Genomic DNA, 22164 nt, shown 5'->3' on the forward strand with positions numbered 1-22164 from the left:
CATCCTCTCTGGCCAGATTCAAGAGGTAAGTGGGTGGCCCTGAGGGGTTTGCTGGCTACAGAGGCAGGTGGGGGAGAGAAGGGCTGCCCAGAGGTGACTCCCCAGAGATGCGGTGGGGACAGAGGAAGGAACTAAGGCCAGGGAGCTCCTACAACAAGCCAGGCATTGAACCGGGCCTCATCCAGTGCTAACACTCAGCATCTTGGGGCACCTGTAGGTCCCATTGTACAGATGGGGACAGGGGGGTGCAGGCCATTAGCTCACTTGATCGACGTCCTGCTGCTGGCACGTGGGGTCTCCAGGGCTGGCTGCTCCGGAGATCAGCCTTCTTCAGCTGCACCCCCAAATAACAGAAGTTTGTCCCCATGAGATTCTGGCTGCACTCTGCATCTCCTCCACTCCTGAGCTCGGGGGCTGGGAAGAGGGAACCAGAGCTGCCTCTGAGCCTCTCGAGGAGCGGCAAGGAGGACGCACCCCCAACCACCCCCAACAGCTCCCAGCCCCCCCAGCCCCTCCCAGAGCCCTAGAGACCCTTCCTGCTGCGGTGCGAGCTGTTGAATGGGATCTTCATGGTGGCCAACATCAGAGGGTCTGGCTCTGACTCGTGTAAGTGCTCAGTGGGGAACTCCTACCATTCTGGTGTCAGAGCCCGTCAGCCTCTTAAAGCCACTCTTGGGGGCAGGTGACCCTGGGGCTCCACTCACAGGGCCATGAAGAGGCGCAGGGCCTTTCTTTCTGGACTTGAGTCCGAGGTCTGGGGTGCATCAGGCCTACCCTCGACCCCATGCCCCCTTCTGCACAAGGCTTTAGACCTGCCCCTCTCCTGGCAGGGACAGGTGACGGTGCACAGGCTAACACGCGAATGAGCCTCCCCTTCCCTTGTCTAGAAGCCCCTGAATTGTTTCCATCCGCTGGGGGTGTTCTGACATTGTCCCTCAGAGTGGCGGCTCTCAGAGTGTACTCTCCAGGGCCCAGCACCCTCCCCACTCCAGTTACCTGGAACGTGACTCCCGCTTCCTCGGCTTGCAATGCTGTCGCTCCACGAATCCATTACTAAGTCTGTTCTCAGGGACCTCAGAGGCAGAAGCAGGCCTCCCTAAATCCTCGGAGCCCTTGCCTGGCCTGTGGCTTGGGGACGGGGAGGTGGCTGGGGGCGGGGCTGGAGCTGGGTCCTGGATGAGTGAGGCGAGCCCAGCTACCGCAGTGGATCCAGCAACAGCAGGACCCGGGCTCTGGAAAGCAGACGTCTGCCGAGGGAGCATTCACCATGTGCCAGGAATGCAGACCTTGGCATCAGTTGGCCCTGTTGCCTCAGGCCTCACATCTGCGATATGACAGCGGGTCCCTGAGCCCCTTCTGGCCCTGTCATTCTGAGCCACTGGGATCTGGCCTGAGAAACGGAGGCACAGAATGGGAATGATCTGATGGTGGGGAGGGGAGAGGGTGATTGGGTGGAAGGTTGGGGACTCAGAGCGGGAGGGGCTGGTAGGAGGGCAGCACGAGGCCCGCAGAGGGGACAGGTGGGATCTGGAACAGATTCCACCCTCCTCACCACTCTTTGGGTCTCTCGCCCTTTTGCCGAGGCGGTGAGTGGCTCCCAGCCTGGGGAGCCTGGGCTGTGCCCTGAGCAGACACTAGGGGGCGCCGGTCTCTTTGGGAACTTGGCTGAATTTACACCCTGGGAAGGGGTAGTTGGCGGAGGGGCACGTTTTGGGGTGGGATGATCCTGGGCTGACCAACCGGTCTGAGGAGTGGGAGGCCAGCAGCTGGGTCCCTGTACCAGGCCCTGCTGCCTGGAGGAATGACACCAGAGCCTCTCGATAATGTCCTTGGCTCCCTATGACAGCTTGATTCCTTCTCCCATATCCACGGTGGGCGTGGCCTTCTCAGAGCTCCACCCCTTACCAACTGTTGACCTTGGGCGAGTTATTCAATCTCTCTGAGCCTCAGCGACCACAGTCAGGTCCCTTGCAGATTCTGACCCCAGCAGTGAGGGCCTCCCCCGCTAGCCTTCACTCTCCAGGGGTGGAAGAGACAGTGGCTCAGGGTGACTCCTCCTCACTGCAGAGAAACAGCGGCGTGCAGCCGCCGCCTCCCTGGGGGTGCCCTCCTGAATGGAGATGAGCCCAGGCCGAGGCCCCGCCCCTCTGCCTTGGAGCCGATGATGGCTGGGTGTCTGGGGCCCACTGAGGCCTGCTGACAAGAGCTCTGGCACAGGTGCCCATGGAACCCCCAGGGACTCCTTGCAGCCTCCATCCTCAGCACTCTATCTGCTGGCCCCAGCCTGGTCTTTGAGCATCTGGCTTGAGGCCCTCTTCCTGTGGAATTCTCTCCTCTCCCTCCAAGACAGGACCTGATGATCCAGTTGGCTCGTTCTTGCCTGGAAGGTACTGCCGCCAAGCCTTCCACACGGAGCCTCCAAACACTGGAGACCGTATGTGTGGTGGGTACAGACCAGGGACCCTGGGGTCAGACTGGCTGGGGGTCTTAGAACTGGGGGCTTAGGGGCCTCAGCTTCCTCATCTGTAAATGGAAAGAAGAAGAGACCCAACCTCCCGGGGTTGCTGTAAGGACTCCAGGTGATAATGCAGGTAAGTGGAGTGCCAGGCATAGTCAAGTGACCGGTACATTTTAGTTTTCATTTTTTAGCAGACCTCATAGTGGGGAAGAAAAGCACAGAATTTGAAGTCGGACCATTCTGGGTTCAATTCCTAGCTCTGATACTTGCTAACCTCAGTTTACCCATCTGTAAAATGGGGTTTAAAGAACTACCCCCCCTTCTTAGGTTCTTGTGGGTTTTAAGGGGTTCATCTCTGCAACTTGGTTCTGAGTTTAGCACATAGTTGGCGCTCATTATCAACTTCTCCTACCTTCCTTCCCTCTGCTGCCCTTGAACCCTGAATCAGAATATGAACACGCCTCACCTGATCGTCTTTTGCCACCAGGCCTCGACCCAAGTCACTGTCTTATCCCTGCGTCCCTCCACTCTTGTCACTCTTCGGCTGCCACAAGTCAGGACTGCCCCGCCCCTGATGGCAGCTGCTGGGAACCCCACCATTAGGCCTAACTGCCCTCATTCCCCACGCCAGTCTCCCTGGGCTGTTCTGAAATCAGGCGAGACAACAGGTGGGAAAGCTCTTTGCAGGCTCTGGGTGTGTGAGGGATTAAGGTGCTGCGTGCATTTGACACAAAGAGCCAAGAGGATGTGCCCGCAGCCCCCACAGAGCCCTGTGGACGCAGAGTGCCCTTGGCCCACCACCTCCTCCAGAGCCGGCCTGGAGGCCGCTTCCCACCAGCGCTCTTGCCTCTCCATCCTAAATGCCATTTCCCCGCCACCACAGCCCCATCTAAATGCCATGTCTGGGCCTGAGCCACTGCCTACTGTCTGGGGCAGCTGGAAATTTCTCAAATGTCGCTTTGATTTATGGCTCTAGTTAATTCTCCAGGAGGCCCGTGAGATGCCCTGAGCTCTGGAGCTTCAATGGGATAAATCATTTAACAGGTGGTTAAATATTCTTTAAGGTCTGAGGAGCACAGGCAGGATGTAGACTAGGGGGGGCCCAGGCTGGGGGAGACTTGGCAAATTTCTAACCGGTAAAAGGGAAAACTGTGCGGTCATTTCAGAACCCGTGGGAGCAATTTGTCATAAGCCGCGGCTGAAGGCAGAACCTGTGGGCCCCTTCCTACCCTTGGGCCCAGGAGGCTGGGGGGCCCCAGGCATTGGAGGGTGTGGGGAGGGGGGCAGGAGGCAGAGGCAGCCTGCTGGGACCTCCAGAAGCTGTATGTTCCAGGCGTGTGATCTTCCTGTTGGGAGGTACCCACAGGATCCCAGAAGCTTCCAGCTGGGAGTGAGGACTTGATGCCACAAAATCTGGGGCCAGACACAAAGGCAGCTGTATGACGCAGCTGGCCGCTCTGAGAGAACAGTGGGGAGGCCTGGCTCATACCGGACAGTGTGTGCTCTGCCTGATGGCATTCAGGTACGCGATGACACCAGGCCAGCCAAACAAAACAGGGCCAGGTTGGCACCTGGAGACCTCAGAATTATGCAGTCCCTCTACCACACATCTGCAGGGGGCTTCATGGTTTCAAAGCACATTCCCACCCCTTGTGGAGAAAAGGGAACACTCCTACATTGTTGGTGGGAATGCAAGTTGGTGCAGCCACTATGGAAAACTGTATGAAGTTTCCTCAAAACACTAAAAATAGAGGGCACTTCCGTGGTGGTCCAGTGGCTAAGACTCTGTGCTCCCAATGCAGGGGGCCCAGGTTCGATCCCTATTCAGGGAACTAGATCCCACATGCTGCAACTAAAGGTCCTGCATGCCACAACTAAGAGTTCGCATGCCGCAACTAGAAGATCCCGTGTGCCGCAACTAAGACCCGGTGCAGCCAAATAAATAATAATTAAAAAAATAGAATTACCATATGATCCAGCAATCCCACTCCTGGGCCTATATCCAGACAAAACTATAATTTGAAAAGATACATGCACCCGTATGTTCATAGCAGTACTAATAGTCTAGACATGGAAACAACCTAAATGTCCATCAACAGATGAAATGGATAAAGAAGATGTGGTACATGTATACAATGGAATACTACTCAGCCATAAAAAAGAATGAAATAATACCATTTGTAGTAACTTGGATGCAACTAGAAATTATCATATGAAGTGAAGTAAGTCAGAAAGAGAAAGATAAATACCATATATCACCTATATGTGGAATCTAAAATACGACACAAATGAATGTATCTACAAAACAGAAAGAGACTCACAAACATAGAGAACAGACTTGTGGTTGCCAAGGGGGAGGAGGGTGGAGGAGGGAAGTATTGGGCTTTTGGGATTAGCAGATGCCAACTATTATGTATAGAGTGGATAAACAAGGACCTACTGTATAGCACAGGGAACTATATTCAATACCTTGAGATAAACCATAATGGAAAAGAATATTTAAAAAAGTATATATATATATATATGTGTGTGTGTATAACTGAATCACTTTGTTGTACAGCATAAATTAACACAATGTTGTAAATCAACTATACTTCAATAAAAAAAAAATTTTTTTTTAAGGCACATTCCCATCCTTGATAACATTTGAGCCTCACAACAGACTCCGAGGTCAGTAGGGCAAGGGATATGAGCCCAGTGTACAAAGGACTAAACAAGCTCAGAGAGGCTGAAATCCTGCCTGAGGCGGCACAGCTGGCTAGAGGCCAAAGGTAATCCAGGTCAGAGGCTGGGAGGATGCAGCTCACCTGGAAGGAAGGGAGAATCAGGAAGGGGCCCTAGAGATTATGAAGCCCAAAGCATCCTTTTTACAGATAAGAAGACTGAGGTCCTGAGAAGGGCAGAGACGGGCCCAAGGGCAGGACAGTGCTGGAGATGGGGATGAGGTCCCAGGCAGCAGGCCTGAGGGTGGATGCCTGCCCAACCCCTACCTCCGAGTGTCCTCCCCTCGGGACCTCAGTTCCTGGAAATGAAGCTTGCTAGTAGAGTCTAGGGAAGCTGTGTAAACGACAGTGGCAGTAGCCTGGGTGGGAGGGGAGGGAGGAGTGGGAGACCTCCCCAGGACAGCCTCCCCTCCCTCCCTGGCACTCGCCCCCTGCCCCAGGCTGGCTGTATCCTGTGCTCGCATCTCCCTCCTGGTCCCCCAGCCCCTCCTGTCCAAGGCAGCCCCAGGGTGCCAGGCTAGGCTGGAGTGCGGCGTGGCTTTGTGCTGCGGAGGAAGGTTCCTCTGGGGCTAGGTCTGAGCTGCGTGTGGTGAGGAGCAGGAAAGGCCTGGGCTTCAGACCACCCCCTGGGCTGAGCGTGGACCAAGATGGCCAGAGGGACCGTCCGCAGAGAGGCAGGTCTGCTCCGGGGCATCTGGGCTGGGGGCTGGGGTGGGGTCCCGGCATTCCCAAGAGTGACTCCTGCCCCAGCACTCTGGGCAGGTCAGAACACACAGGAACGGGCACAGGGCCCACGCAGGGACGAGGAGGTTGCCCTCACCTGCACGCCCACCTGCTTCCTATTAGGAAGCTGCAAGGAAGGAGGAGGTTGTTTAGGCGGATGAATGGGAGGTTCTGAGGGCTCACGAGGCAGTGGAGGATGCTCAGGTTGTGGGCGTGACACTGGCTTTCGGGACAAGGCTAGTCGTCCCTTCCCTCTGCTACGACCAAGCCCTTGGGGGTCCTGGAACTGCCATGGACAAGTGCTGGGGCTGGATCCCTAGGGCATCTGATACCCACCCCCACTGCTTGCAACTCTGTATGTGTGTGTGTGTGTGTGTGTGTGAGACAGTTGGGCAAATGTCACACCGCGCCCATGCCCGTCTCTCTAGCCCACAGTGGCCAGTGCTGTACGGCTGCCTGCTTGTGGTCTGGTTGCGACTGTATTGAGCCCGTGGTTACTCTCTCTCCCAGGCTAGTGCCTCCTGTGGCAGGCCAAGGTCTTGATCCTGGCCCCACCCTCAGGTTCCATGGCACGGAACGTGTCAGAGCATGCCACCTAGTCCAGAGGTGTTACCAGGACCAGAGAGGGCAAGGGAGGGACCCAGGGCCCTCCGATGACCCTGGCCAAGTCCCCGTTGGGCTCAGGCCAGGGCTAGGAGTGGGAGTGAGAAGAGCCTGTCCTTCTGGGCAAGAGGCAGCACGTGGAGCTTCCCCCCAGGCTGGGTGCCCCCATGGCTCTCTCTTACAACAATGGAGGATGAATAAGTCACAGGCGGCTCTGGCTTTGCGAAGTATTCCTCTGTCCTTGGCCTCCAGGGTAATGAACTCACACCAGCACAGCGGAGCTTCCTCATCAGCCTGTGAGTACCCAGTCCCCAGCTCTTCTGTCAACCTGCCCACCTGGACCAGGCTTCCTGGGGGCGGGGAGTGGCTGCTGGGTTGCTGAACGGAGCCCAGGCTGGGTGGGGTTTGGGTTCCAGCACCTGGCTTCTCAGCCTGGAGACAACTGTTGCTCATGGATACTGCTGCAAGCTAGTGGGTTGCAGGTGAGATGCTTAGAAGGACTTCCAGAGGAAGAGGCTGAGATTGAGGAGTCTTCAGCCTCTGGGGCTGGCAGCAACTTTGGACATCATTCTCCTCTTGTGGCTGGGGGCCCGGGGTCCAGTGTGGGGGAATTGCTGGCTCTAAACCTCACGGCTTGCTCGTGGCAGACAGGGGAACCCGAGTTTAGTGCCTTTTGCATTAATTAGGCTTCTGGCCTCCCTGCTGCCTTGCCCCAAGCCCAGGATTGTCTCCAGTGGGGCGCTGACAGAGAGTGATCTCAGAGAGGCAGCGGTGAGTGGTGGCGTGAAGCGAGATCTTAATTCCCTGCCCAGGAATTGAACCTGGGTAGCCTGGATAAAACTAGGAATCCTAGCCACCACACCCCCTGACTCTTGCCCTCAGTGAAAAATGCATTTCTCATGGAGGCAAAACTGTAAAAACAGGTACAAAGTTTATTATTAATGAGACATAGCGCAACAAGTGGGAGAGCACACAGAGAAACAGTTTGTTAAGATGGAAGCAAGGCAGAGATGCCCACCCAGAGAGAAAGGGTGTGGCCATTCTTCCTAACGAGGAGGAGTGCAGTAAAGAGGCAGTTAAATCATTTATACAGGGCAGTTCTTCCGGGTCTTTGTGTACCATTGGCCAATTATCTGGTTTCTTTTTCCATACCTGACCTGCCTTAGGACCCTCCCCAACGTGTGTGCGCAACTTTTTTTCCAAGATGGATTACAGCCCAGAGGCCTACGGGATGGCCTTAGCATCACATATTATGGGGTGGTGCCCCCTCCTTTTTGACCCCCCAAGGAGCCTTTCTGTGCATGTGCAATACTTCCCTAGCCCCAGGGGTGGGAAATGTATGACCTCTTGATCTTTTAACAGGGTTTAGTCCCACTCTGTTCCTGCCATAAAAATGTCCAGTGTCTGGTTATTTACCCTATTTCTGTTGCTGGTTTTAATATTGAGGTGTAGATCTCGAAATACAGACAGGAGTCTGGTCATAAATACGTAGTCCTGGAGCCCGTTTGTCTCTTGCTTCAGGAAATGTAAACAGGGTGCTGAATGAATGTCCCGCCTGGAGCCCATCTTCTTCTCACCCTAGGAGGTGTGAACAGGAGGCCAGTTGTAAATGCTTAGCCTGGAGCCCATCTATCTCCTGCCTCAATAGCAGAGACACCCCTCCATGGAGGGTGGGTACTGGGGGACCTAGTTCACCCTGCCCAGGCCGCCCAGCCCTAGGGTGCCTGGGAAGGGAGTCTGGCCTAGGGGGTGAGGACCCTGGGGCGCAGGGAGGCACAGGCCCCTCCAGGCCTGGTTTCAGCCACTCAGCATTTACCACTCACCTCCCAGCTTCTGCGGCACCATCCCTGTCCTCCGGAGCACCCAGGCTGGCGGGGCCTGGGTGGGCTGGGCAGCTCAGAGGCCCAGAACTAGGGCAGAGGGGGCCCAGGGGCCCAGGGGATCCAGAGGTCAGGCCCAGGACAGAAAATGCAACTGATGCCTTCTTTCAGCCTGGCCGAGGGCCCACGCCAGCCCGGAGTTGTTGGCTGTTTGGAGATCCCCTCCCCGGCCAGAGCCAGAGATGGGCAATGGAGTCCAGAGGCAGAGCCTTGAAATGGAGTTCAGTGTAGGCAGTGAACCCCCAGCCTCAGACAGCGTAGCATCCCCGCCAGCCCCTCTAAAGGCACACTGCACCTCGTCCTGTCTGAACTGTGCCCTCTAGAAACGAACCTGGGGAACAAATGCGCAGCTGACCACGGCTGACCACACAGGCCCCTCCTCTAGGAATCCTTTCCTGGTCCTCATTCTTTCCCTTCCCCACTCCCAGTCCCTGCCTGGGGACTGGCCCAGATGTCTCCTCTGGGCTCCCAACACACCTCTTGCATTAAAATGGCTCATGTGTCTGTGTCATCCAAGCAGCCCTCTCCCAGCATCTAGCACGGTGCCTGGCATAGAGCAGCTGCTCCAAAAATCAGCCACTGAGTCTATGGGTGGCCAGAAAACCACGGTATCGTTCTCATACCGGTTTGCTGTGTGACCTTGGGCAGATCACTTTGCCTCTCTGTTTAGGGTCGGACAGAGCTACTATTTTCTAAACTTTTTTGAAATGCATTTTAATACCAGGACAAAATATATACAATATTTGTATCTACAAAACCTAAAACTGAAACAAAATTTCATGAACTGACACAAAATCTTGTGAACTGATGCTTTCTCTTACTATATGTGTTACACTCCAATATTTTGTGTTCTCTTTCCTATTTTTCCCCCCCTAAAAGAAAAGGCTGGTTGAAAACCATAAACTGACTCTCCCACTCATGGGTGGTAATGTGCAGCTGGAAAATACTCAGAGGGCATAAATTAACACAGGCTTCTCTGTTGCTTGGTGCTCCCCCAAGCCTTCCTAATGCCCCAACAAAGACATGGCTTGTACCATCCAAGACCCGAGGGCAGCAGCACGGTTATGCCACTGACGTTCCCTTTCCTCAGCCTTTTCCTGGACTGAGACATCCCATCTAGCCTGAGGGCTGCAACTGTGTGCTTCATTCTCAGGAATGAGGCTTGAGGGACCAGGGCGTAGTCCCCAACTGTCTGGGGGAGATTTCAGCCAAGCTGTGCCGGAGTGCCTCAGTTCACAATAAAGGAACCTCTGCCAGGCTCCCAGAGCAGGTGGGGAATTAAATCCTACCCTAAACCCCATGCTCCTGCCCTCAGCCTGGCTGGGAGCCTGGTAAAGAGACCTCTGGAAAACTCCACTTCCCGCCCTGTGTCCTGGCCCGGAGGTACCTCAGCCGGCCCATGCCCCAGTCTTGCCAGGATGCCAATGGCTGCCCTCTGCCAGCCCAGGACCGCTCCAAGAGGGAAAGGGGGGTGCAATTAGAAGTTACACTGGGACAACAGGCATAAACCAGGGTGTCTGGGCAAACCAGGAAGAGTGGTGACCCTGCAGGGCCCGTCCTCCTCCCCACCCTCAGGCTCGGAAGCAGGCACGAGCCTTAGTGCAGACGCCTCTCGTCAATGCCTACCTCGCCGTGGCTGACACACGGCTAGCTCTCTCCCTCGGCAGACCCTGCTGGCCACTGTCCCCTCCTCCTGGCTGACCAACCCCCAAACTTGCGTGGGTTTTAAAGTGCCAGCCTCACAGGCGAACAGTGATTGGTGGAGGGGTGGCCACGTGACTCAGTTCTGGCCAATGAGATGTGAGGGGAAGCCTGCGAGGGGCTTCCGGAAAGGTTTCACCTGACAAGGAAAGCCCCCAGGGGTGGAGCTCTGTGCCCGTGAATCTGGCTTTGGCTGTCTGGGTGGGCGGTGACAGCTCAGAGCTTCAGTAGTCATGGCTGACCCCGAGCAGGACAGAGCAGGACGATAGAAGGAGCCTGGGTCCTGGTGACAGGAACCCTGAGCTGGCTGAGTGACCTTGGGCCAGTCATTAGGACAGGTGTGATGGACGTTGGTGGTGTTGCCCACCCAACATCCGTTACCCCTTCTACCACTAAGAGTCCTCCAGTTTTCCTCTGAGGAATGAGCCCTTCGCGTCTCTCAGTATGCTGGTTTGTGTAGGAGTCCTCCCAGCACACACAAAATACCTCCTGATCCAGGCCGGGCCCATCAGCATTTTCTTCTTCCTGGTCATTATGATTGGTTCAGGGTGAGCACGTGGCCTGGTGGGACCCATGAGGCTCAGTTATGGGGCTTCTGCTGGGACTTGTGGGACGGAGAAGCTCTTGCCTCCACTGGGGTCTCGAATAAACTGGGACTTCTAGGATCTGGAGCCAGATACCAGCTCCACTTTGCCACCCTGGGAGGTACCTGATGTGGAGAGAAAGTCTGAGCCCTAGGGATGACATTTGGGTGTCCCATAGTCAGTCCTAGTCCTGGATGGCCCAGTGGCGTTAGCCAGTACAAGTCACAATACACTTTGAGGACAAGGGTTTAAGCAGTAGTGTGTTAGCAAATGTTTACCAACACGCATTCTGGAGGAAAGTCCTGATGTGTAGTGTTTGCCGATTCCCGCAGTGTAAATACTCCTACTGTGGCTGATTCAAGCTTCCGTCTGGATGACGTCGAACATGGAGTTGGGAAGAGAGGCACACAATTGGCTCTCGCAAGTCCCTGCAGACCAGCTTCTGCGCAAGGCTGGGTGTAAGCCATGCTGGCCAGGTTTTCTGACCAGAAAAATCGGACCTGGATACCCAGTCTTGCTATTCTGGGAGGGAACTCCTTCTCAGTTATGCTTGGGCTCCCCATAAAGGTCACGCAAGTATCTGGTGTCTCCATTCATTGTAATGTGGGGGCATTTGTGGTTTCTTTGGACTGCGCTCCGCTGCTTGGGGCTCTGGGGGAGACGGAGAGCCCCTCGCAGCCCCTCTACAGCCTGACCAGAGGCTCTGCCTCCCCTCCCCAAGCCCCACCAGATACTAGCTCGTCTCTGAGCTCAGGCTCTGACCAAAGGCAAGAAAAGCCCCTTCAAGCAGCTTCTCTGTTCTCTGCCTCCACTACCTGGGACCCGGCTGCCCGTATTTTGTTTTGGTTTGTTACGGGGAGGGGGCATTGGGAGGCAAGAATGAGCAGGAGGAATGCCGAACAATTACCTTAAGCAATTGTCCTGCCACCGGGGGCAAAAGCAGCACCTCTCTCCCCGGGTTGTTGTGAGGATTAAATGAGATCATGCCTGCAGAGTACTCGGGCGGGAGCCTCACACGTGTGCTGTGTTCCGTTCCTGCCGGCAACTATCATGTCTGTGCTGCTGTCCTGTCCGCACCCCCTTGCTCCCCCCCACCAAGGAAAAAACCCTACCTGCTCCTCCTGAAGCTTCCCCATCTCACTGAATGGCAGCTCCACCCTTCCGGTCAGACCCCATCCTGGGAGCTGTCCTCGACTCCTCTCTCACAGCCCACACCCAATCCATCAACTGGCCACCAGCTCCACCTCCAGATGTGAGCTGGGTCTCACCACCTCCACGGCTTCTCCCTCTGGTCTGGCTGCTCTCTATCTCTCTGGACGGACTGCAACAGCCTGGCCTCACCGCTCCTGCCCTTACGCCACACTCAACACAGCAGCTGGGCCATCTTGTTAACCCCAAGTCGGATCACGCCTCTCCTTTGCTCTAAGCCCTGCGGTGCCTCCCATCAGAGTCCGAGTCCTCCTGATGGCCCACAGGACCCCACAAGATCTGCTCCACCCTCAGCCCTGTGCTTCCTCTCCTGCCTCTCCCACCTCGTTCACTCTGGTCCAGCCACACCAGCTACACCCCACCTCTGCGTCTTTGAAGGTGCTGCTCTCTGTCTGGAACCTTCCACCCCAGCGTTCCCCCCACTTGGTGCCTTCAAGTCATCTTCTCAGGAGGGCCTCTCTGCATCCCTGGTCACTCCATCTCCATCCCCACCTCGCCTGATTTGCTTCCCCCGGAGCTGATCACAGTCTCTTTCCCTCTATGTTTGACACATCATGTCCACTTCTCCCGCATTGCTCCAGGAGGGCAGGGCGACCAAGTCACCCACCTCGCTGAGGTGACACGTTCCTGGCTGTCCCGGTGCTCGACCAGAGCCTGGCACAGAGGAGGTGTTCCGTGCACGCGTGTTTGACTGGCTGAGCGCACGGCTCTCTCGCGATAGATCTATGGCAGTTGCTCCCAAGGGGGTTAATGTTTGGAGCAGGTCCACCGTGTGCCGGGTGCTCTGTGTGGTGTGTGTGGGTCCTGAGAAGTGGGGAGGAAAGCACAGCCCCTGCCCTTCAGGAACTGCACTCTGCCTGGTGTGTGTCACACCCGTGAGCCGTGGATGACCTGGCAGGTCGTGTGCCGGGGGAGTGGTACCCACACCAGGGCTCACAGAGGATGCAGGATCCTGTGGGAGGTGTGGGCCCCCAGGCCCAGCTGACTGTGCTTTTTACACCTTCCTCAAATTCAGATCCATTTCCTTATCCCTGTCCACGTCTTTATTATCTCCCATCTGGAATATTCCAGCATCCTCCCAGCCACCAGGCAGCTCCCCTTAAAGCAGTTATTCTCACAGCTGCCAGAGTCCCTGTTATAAAAGACAAAGCTAAACGTGCTGCTCTCCTGGTTAGGGCATCTCCATCGCCCACATCAGAGCCTCAAACTGGCGGCCCGTGGGTCGAACACAGCCTGCAGCCGTGATTTGTCAGGACCTTCTTGGCACTGGCCTGCCCAGTATTTCTGAGAAATTTAAGTGCGTAATCTTTTACAATCAGGGGACTTGACACATGAATCTGGAGTTCTGGCTTTACTTGAAAAAACAAAACCGGATGTGGCCCCATTGAGCCCAAATCTCTGCAGGCAACAGTGCAAAGGGGCTGAGTGGGGGAGGCTCCCATGAGAGCCCTAGTGCTCTCTAGTTGGCCACTGTCCTCACCACTCCCTATTGCCCCTCAGTACCTCTGGGCTTTCTCTGTTCTCTCACACACGCCCTGCTTCCCTCAGTTAGGTCTCATGTTTGACTTTGGCGTTTGGGTTTGTGATCCTTGGTTCAGAGAATGGTCTCAACTCCAAGTACACCAGGTCTTCTGTGATGGGCCCTTCCTCACAGCTCTGCCCCATCACCTGCTCCTGCTGGGTTTCTCCTTGGCTCCAATAATAAGGAGCTGCTCATAGTTTCCTACAATCACAATGACCTTATACTTCTCCGGGCCTTTGCTGTCTCCCTTTCTTAGTTCCTGCTCATTCCCCCCCGCCCCACTCACCTTTTAAAGCTCAGCCGTAGTGGTTGCCTGGTGTGTGAGGCTTACATTAGAGCAAGAAAAGCCTTTAGAGCAGGGCCTGGCACAAGAGGATGTAGCTCTTCTTCTGTGTGCCCAGGGAAGTGCTAAGTGCTTGCACTGGGTCCTTTAAGCCTTGCACCTGTTTGCTAAGTTCCATCATTAGCATCTCTTCTGAGTTGCATGAGGTCACACATCTAGTGAGCGGCAAAACTGGGATCTGAACCCATTGCAGAGTGGGGACCCTCTCCCGGACTGTGGAGGGGCCCAGCAGGCAGGCTTCTTTCCATAGCTCCCCTGTCGTCCACAGTTTGGTTTCCAAGCCTGACACCACTGCATAGTTGCCAAGGTGGCTTCCAGAAGCTCTAGGGGCTGTGTGCTTCCAAGTTCATTTATGCAGGAAAGAAAGTGAGAACGAGTAGCCAGTGTCCTAAGCTGCATTCCAATTGGACTGGACAGATGCAGGTCACGTGACTAGCCCTGAGCCAGTCACTGCAGAAGACATACAATTGGCTCAGCCCAGGTCATGTGGTCCAGCTCAGGGGTAGCATGTGCCTCCCCAGAGCCCAGGATCCCCCCAAAGAGATCAGAGGCTCTTGGGAAGAGGGGAAGGGGAGGGCACAAGTTAAGGGGAAGAACGAGTGTTCCCCGTGGATGCCCGAGGGTCACTCCCAAGGATCTCTCCTCTCTGGGCCTTTCCTTGTGTGGGGAGGGGGGTAGGGGGTGGAGCGTGCTAAAGGGAGGGGCCCAGAATCTGAGGGAAAAGGCCTTTCAGGCAACCTGTGTCATCTCGACATCCATTAACCCTGCATCCTTCCCTGTCAGCCTCTGCCCACCTGCCCAGACGGGAGGCCGCCCGAGGTCCCACCTCCCATGGCTTATCTAGCATTCTTGGGCCTGAGCTGGGGGCGGAGGGCAGGTCTGAGTACTTGGAGGTAAGAAAGCTTGAGGAAGACACACAGGCGTCTGAGGAGGCACGTATCTCCCGTGGTGGATTCTTTCCCTTCCTGGAACCTCATCCCCCTGGGGGGCAGGGCGCCTTCATTCATGAAAACGCCCTTCTTAAAACAACAGGACAGTGGCTTGACCCACAGTCTGAGCATCTCACAGACACCTGTTTTCGTCAGAACTAAACCAAGCCTCCCTGCAAGTGCTGGGGAGCGTCTGCTCCCTCTGGAGCCTCCTGCACCCACCCACCCTCAGAGCCACTCAGCTTTTCCAAGAACTTCACTCCTACTCTGGGCTCCTGAGGTCTCTGTCAGCCGGACCTCCTCATACTCCACCCTCGGCCAGGTCTCTGAGGCTTCTGCGTCTTTGCATAGGGTGCTGCCCTTTGCCAGGGCTAGCCTGGCACCCGCCCTCCCCACCTTGGCACTCACGGCTGCCAGGGCCCATAGGATCCTGCGCTGTCACGGTTGCCCAGTTCTATCTCCCATCAGAGAAGACAACTCGAGGCCAGGACTTGGCTCCCATGTCTCAAAACCACCAACCCTTCACGTGGAGCATGGGACACGGTGGATGTTTCCGGAAGGTTAGTCGAAAACATGAACGAATGCACGCAGCATGGCACAGTGATGGTTCAGTCTATTCAAAAGCCCTCTGGTGACCCTCAGGAGAAAGGGGATTTGCTGGTTCCGTGGCAGCAACACGGAGCTCCCGCTTTGGCACTTGCTGCCTTCGGAAGTTACCGATGAGAGCAAATGCACAGGTTCGTGGGCTTTGAGCGAGCACAAAGCCGGGTGGCTGGATGGTCCCTCTGACCAACTTTTCCTGTGCGGGCTGTGCGGACAGAGCACAAATTCTGAGTCTCTGCTGGTCTGTAGTGTGTGCGTGTATGTGTGTGTGAGTGTGTTTGGATGTGTGGGTGAGTGTGTGTAGTTTAACCTGATTCTACTTCCCACCCCATCGTAGCCCTGATTCCATCCTGGAATCAAAATAGAAATGAACAGGGATGATAGGGTTGAAGGTACTCATTTTCACCCACATTCATATGGAAACGTTAAAATCTGGACAAAATCCTAGAGCAACAAACAGGCTTCACATTGTTTTTGAAAAATAAATATTACACAGGACCCATACATGCACCCACATAACTTACTTACAAGGTTTCATAGAAATTTATTCTTCACTGCTTGCCATACCCGCTGATATATTCTACTTTGTGTGTGTGTGTGTGTGTGTGTGTGTGTGTGTGTGTGTGTGTGTGTGTGTGTGTGGTAATTCTGGTCACAGCCCATGAAATTGATTTCACTACTCACCAACGGGTCTCCATCTTGCGGTGTGAAATTCCTCATCTTAGGGCACTCCCCTCTGCTCTAGGGTCTGGTAAAAGTGGACACGAGAAGCCAGCTGTCTGTGTGGTTGGTGGAGAGAGGAGGGCAGAGAACACAGCACCACGGCCCTTGGAGGATGGGGTGATGACACAGGACGCGGCTCCTGAGAGGAGACCACCAGCTCTTATAAAGCCGTCAGCAAATGAAGAAGCCAGTGGTCATGGGCTGCCTCAAGTGAGGTGGAGACTGCCATACAGCTGCCAGCCTGGAGGTCATAGAAGTGTAGGCAATTTCCCCTCCCTCCCTCCCTCCCTCCCTTCCTTTCCTTCAGCCTCCCTCCCTTCCTCGCTCTCCGCCTTTCCCCTCTCTCCCTTCTCTTCCCTAACTTCCTTTCTTCCTCCAAGGCCAGCAGGAACTCAGCAGCTTAGTCACCGCCCAGGACCTCGCTGAGCTGGCTCCCTGTCTGGACCCTGCCCCTGCCTGGTTCACGGCCCTGGCTGAGCCCCATCCTTGCTCAAGGCCCCGGGGGTGCTCCTCGCCCTCCTCCTCATTTCTGAGAGTCCCTGGGGTGCCTGATGGCTGGGGGCTGGGCCAGAGGGCAAAGAGCCTCAGAGGCCTGTCCATCGGTGACTGGGTACATAATAAGTGGGGGGCCGGGGGGGCAGTAGACGGAGATCCGCAGATGCTGGTGTTTCTTTTAATGCTTTCTAGACGCGCCATCCATCCCAAGCATATAATTTTCATTATATGATATCAACATTTAGCTTCAGTGATGGAAATGTCAACTTTAATTTCAAGGAGTCTTGATGGCTCTGGGAATAAATCAATATAAATAATGTTTTCATAAACTCTGAATCATGCTCCTAATAGCTTTATATGTATAATTTTAATATTCAAAACAATTTTTCTTTGCATCTTAGCAATTAATTGTTGCCAAGGGCTCATTTTTCTGTTCCCCATTGCTGTCAGCTCAGTGTCCAGGGGCTGGGGGGTGACATATTGGCACAAGGGCCACGTCCCCAATCCTGAGCCAGTTCCTAACACCACTGTCCAAGTGGTCAGGCTTAGTTTAATGTCTTTTCCCCAGAAAACCATCCCCTTTCCTCTCAGCCCATTTAGTTTACTCACCCTTCTGGCCCACCGTCTCCAAGAAGCCTCTTCTGGCCACCACGCCTGGCAAGGATGGGTCTCTCTTCAGCACACACGTGGCATTCACAACTCCCTACGACTCCCCGGGCTGACAGCACAGCAGGCGGGGAGCTCGGGACTTGTCCAAGGTGTGCCACACCAGCTGTGTGACTCTGGACAGCTGACAGGTAGCAGTGCCAAGCGGTCATCTATCAGGCAGGGTTCTTATTTGCAGGTCACAGAGAATGACGCTGGTGGATGTCAGCAGAAATGGAATTTATTAAAAGGACACCGGGAAGCTCAGACTCTGCAAAGCAGTCGACTAGGAACAGTGTCTGAAATTCAGCCGCAGAGCTGGTCCGGAGGCCGCGACTGTCACCCCTGAGGTCCCAGCCCCTGCGGTTTACACGGTAGACAGACAGGCCTGGATGCTGGGGGCTGCTGGAAGCCCTTGGAAGAACAGCTGGCCTTGGAAACCAGAATGGCCAGGCCTCCACTGTCACTGGAATGGAAGCTTCTCCCACCCCCAGCCTCCCACTCGAGGCCTGGGATGCCGTGTGCCACTGGTGAGCCTGGGGCTCATGCCACAACCAAGCTGCAAAGGAGTGTGAAAAGTGAATATCTGGTAGTTTGCATTTCTGTAAAAGGAGGCAAACTTTCTGCCTAGTAGGGGGAGAGGGGCCCACAAGCATCAGAAGAGGGTTCAGAGGCTGGGCAGCTAAGAAGTAGGGCAAACTACCCCACTGGGGCCACAGACATCCCGCTGCCCGATGGCTGAAGCCCCTCCACAGCTGTTTTGTTTGACGTTGATATTTTCTCAGTAAAGAACTACACAAATGCAGCTCCAAGGGCCTCTCCCTCCAGTCTGATTCCTGCCCCAAACTTCCAGTTATGATTTACCTTCCCACAGCAACTATTCTCCAGGGGGAAATGCGCTGATGGGTCCAACCTCAGGCTGTGGTCCCCATGACAGTTATATTTCTCAATGTAAATAAATAATTGGCATTCTGGCTTTTAAGAACTCATCCCTTGTGAGATTACAGCCTAGGAACCAGTGCCCCAGTCCCTTCTGGGTCACCAGCCATCGAGGGTCCCTTTTTCTAAGGCTGGCGACATGGTCCCAGTTCCTGGCGACAGGATGGGGCTGTCTGGACAGCTGCTGGCCCTGCCCATGACCCGGATCCAGCAGTGCCTTCCCACTCACACAAGCACTGGGTGGTGTCCTTCCTTGGTCACCGTGCCTTCAGAAACAGCAATCACACTTGTAGCCTTTGTGAAGTCCCTCACATAAAGGTTGAAAAAAGATCAAGCCCATTAAGGGCCTTATTGAAATATCACCTTCCCTTAAAAAATGAAATTGTATTCAATTGGGACTCTCTGGGAAATTCCAGGTTCCATGCTATAGGATGGATGGATGAATGAACGGATGCATGGACGGACGGAATGATGGATGGATGGACGGATGGATAGATGGAGAGCCTGCCATCCTATCCTAAGACATCAGGAAAGGGAGGATTGGGAGTAGATGAGTCTCAGCTGTGAAAAGCTTTGAGCACGAGATTATTCCTCTCTCGTCTGGGATGGTTGTGGGGGGCGAGTTGGGGTCTAAGCAGAGGTAGGGGGATGGGTGAGATGATTTCCTGGGTCCCTTTCTGGGAATTTTCTCTGAAGACGCCCAAAGAGTCAAGACCTGATAAAAAGCAATGGGCGAGCAGAAGGTGACAGGACCAGTATCCCCGTGCACATTGTCTTTAGGGATTTACCAAAAGCATTAAAAAATCTTCCCTTCTTGCATGGAGAGCAAGGAGCGAAGTTTGAGAGCTCTTCTTTCAAACTGTGTTCCTTCTAATAAAGAAAGAATACAAGGGTTTCCCTGGAGGCGCAGTGGTTAAGAATCTGCCTGCCAATGCAGGGGACACAGGTTCGAGCCCTGGTTGGGGAAGATCCCATATGCCGTAGAGCAACTAAGCCCGTGCGCCACAACTGCTGAAGACCGCGCGCCTAGAGTCCGTGCTCTGCAACAAGAGAAGCCACTGCAATGAGAACCCCGTGCACTGCAACGAAGGGTAGCCCCCGCTCGCCGCAACTAGAGAAAGCCCGCGTGCAGCAACAAAGACCCCTCACGGTAAAAAATAAATAAGAAATAAATTTAAAAAAAGAGAAAGTATACAAGTATTTATACTGTAGAGCTGTCCATTTGAGTGCTATACCCAGGGCGACCAATTCATATTATTCCCGAGCAAGTTCTTCGGAGATTCACTCTGCATCGCACAGGGCACTTATCTCTGACATCCAGGGGTTGGCGGAGTATAATTGCCACTATGGCTGCATTGTTTCAAGCTTCACCTCCTTTGCCCCCATACCACCCTTCTCCCCTGCCTCCCACCTGCCCAGATATTCCATGACAAGCAGCTGCAAATGAGGAGAGCCTACAGGAGGGAGCCCCCCCCCCACCCGAACAGGAATTCCTCGCCCCATGAAAAGGGGCAGTGGAATGGCACTGCGGCTTCAACGGAGGGGAGAGTGATGCAAGAGACAGAGAACCGAGGCAGGGCCGTGGCCAGCGTGAATCAGCAGGCTTTCGGAGACTCAGAGGGATCAGTAGGGCTATAAGTGGGTTTCTTTTTTCTGGAGCTGGCCTGAGAAAGAAGCCACCTGGGAGTAGGAGTAGGAGGAAACTGGGAAGAGCTGGCCAGGTGGGTGGTGCTCAGCTGAGGTCTTGAGGACCAGACCCTGGGCTCTTACCTGAGCCTTTCCCGTTGGCTGAGCAGAGAAAAGCTGTGGGACAGCCAGGGGGGCCCTGCCAGGGACAGAACTCACCCCATCAGGCCTGGCTTGGAGGGCCTCTGGAGCAAGTGCATGAAGAGGAACCTGGGGTGTGCAAGCCCTCAGGAGAGGGGCCCGGCTCCCTGGAGCTCCTGGGCGAGAGCCGTCTCTCTTTAGGGTGGCCCCTGCAGGACCTGCGGCAGCTCAAAATGGGACTCTGGCAGGCTGTCTGAGCCTTCCGGGTGCGTTAGTGCTGGCTGGAGAGATGTCCCTTGGGGACTGCAGGGGGGATGGGGTGAAGACGAGGTGCTGGTTGGGCCAGTGGAAATTCTGTGCTGCTCTCTGCCATCCCAGACTCCCCCTTCCTCTGCGGAGGGACTCTGCAACTGTCTGCAGGGGTGAGGTGGGAGGGGAGAGGGTCTCAAGCATGGAGCAAAGGCCCCTCACCTGTCGACCCCTCACTCCCTTGCTTGGAGGTATCGTCTCAGAATGCTGCCCCATCCCTCCTCCCCCACCACCATCCTCACCTCTCAACCACTGCCTTCATTTCAAAGCCAGCAAAAGGGCTCCTCTCCTCCACCCCTTCAGACAAGAGATGCCAAGGTTCTGGACCCGAGACGGGCACGTGGTCCCTGGGGTCCTCCTGTGGATGTCCTGGGTACTTCGGCCCAGGCTCTGTGCAGAGTCAGCTCTACCCCACAGCTGGGCAGACCTCTGAGATGGATGCCGCACGGGCAAACCCTACCCAGCCAAGAGCTGAGCATGGGCCTTGGGTCCCCCAGATGGCTCTCCTCAGCTGTCTTTCTGCACCACCGTCTGGATCTGGGCTTAGAACTGAGCTTCCCTTCCAGCTCTGCTCTCTGGCCTCCACTTCCCACCTCCCACTCCACCCCAAGCCCTAATTCCACCTTTTTTCTCCTAAGACATCCCAACTGGTCAGAAAAAGTATATCCGAAGGGAGCTCTGGCCCTTAGCCATATAAACAGGGGTTCTTTCTCAGAAATACAGCAGCCATTTGCCTGTTCCTGGAGACCCTTCTGTTCTGTCCGGATACACCACCTACTCACAGTGGCTTTTCCCCTCTGCCACCTCCGTCCCGCAGCCACCTTCTCCACCTGCTTGGTGCTCACTGGTCGGGCCCTGCACTGCTGCTGTCTGTGGGGTCCCGGGGCAGGGAGTTCTCCCATCACCTCGGTGACCTTGGGCAAGTCCCTCCTGCCCAGAGTGCCTGATTCTCCTCATCTGTAAAATGAGGGGTTGCGGACTCCACCATCTCCGAGATTCCTTGCAGCTAACAGTCTGTTTCTGTGATGATGTTGTGGTTTCTTTTGTTGATAAAATGCAGAGAGTCATAAATCCACGGAGACAAGAGACGTTGAGTATGAAGCCTGCTACCTCTGTCTTTTCTGGGATCAACACTGTCATCTACCTTCAAAGAAGGGAGGGGCCAGACCAACGCACGTGTCAGTCCAGCCCGGAACCCGGAACCCGGGGCTCCCGATCCCCTCCCCCACATCCCTCCAGCTGCCCACCTGCCTCTAGGGAAGAAAGGAATGAGATACTCTGTGTCCAGGTGCCCTGTCAGCAAAGGCTCAGGCAGATAACGCGGAGATTAGTGTCTGTTCAGTTCAGTCATGACGACCGGGCACGGCCCTACCTTCTAGGGAGCAGACTCGGGTCTGCACAGGGTCCTTTTCTCATGTGACAGGAGCAGGGGTCTCCCAGGAGTGTGGGAGAATTAACTACTGGCAAAAGGGCCAGGGCAGTCGCAGATGTGGGACAGTGAGCCCACCACGGAGCCCTGTGGAGAGGCAGGTAGCGGGTGGGAGGTGAGGACCCCAGAAGCAGGGTAACCACATCTCCTCAGCCCGATAGGGATTTTCCCAGAGTCCTTGTGGGGTGGAAAATTCTTTGTTGAGTACAGTGGACGCACGCCAGCAGAAGTGGAGGGGAATACGCCCCCCACTTTTGGGTCTAGAAGCAAAAGGCTGCGGTTCTGGCCTGAATCTGGGCAGAGGGCAGTTCCGAGCTAGGGGACCCATGGGGGAAGGGTGGGAGGCTTCCACACACACAGGTCACCATGCTTTGTACTGTGTGACTCCACTGTGACAGGGCCAGGGGTGAGCATGAGGCCAAAGCAGCCCCTCTCTGCTGGGGTGGTGATGTGTTCTGAGGACAGAGGGGGTGGGGAGAGTCCAAGGAGGCGACGTGAGCCGGGAGCCTGGCAGGGCTGTGCCTGCACCCACGCCCCAGCCCTGCTGTATCCATGAGAAGCCTGTCTCCCAGAGGCCAG

This window comes from Lagenorhynchus albirostris, chromosome 10 (assembly GCF_949774975.1).
Source record: "Lagenorhynchus albirostris chromosome 10, mLagAlb1.1, whole genome shotgun sequence".
NCBI lineage: Eukaryota > Metazoa > Chordata > Mammalia > Artiodactyla > Delphinidae > Lagenorhynchus > Lagenorhynchus albirostris.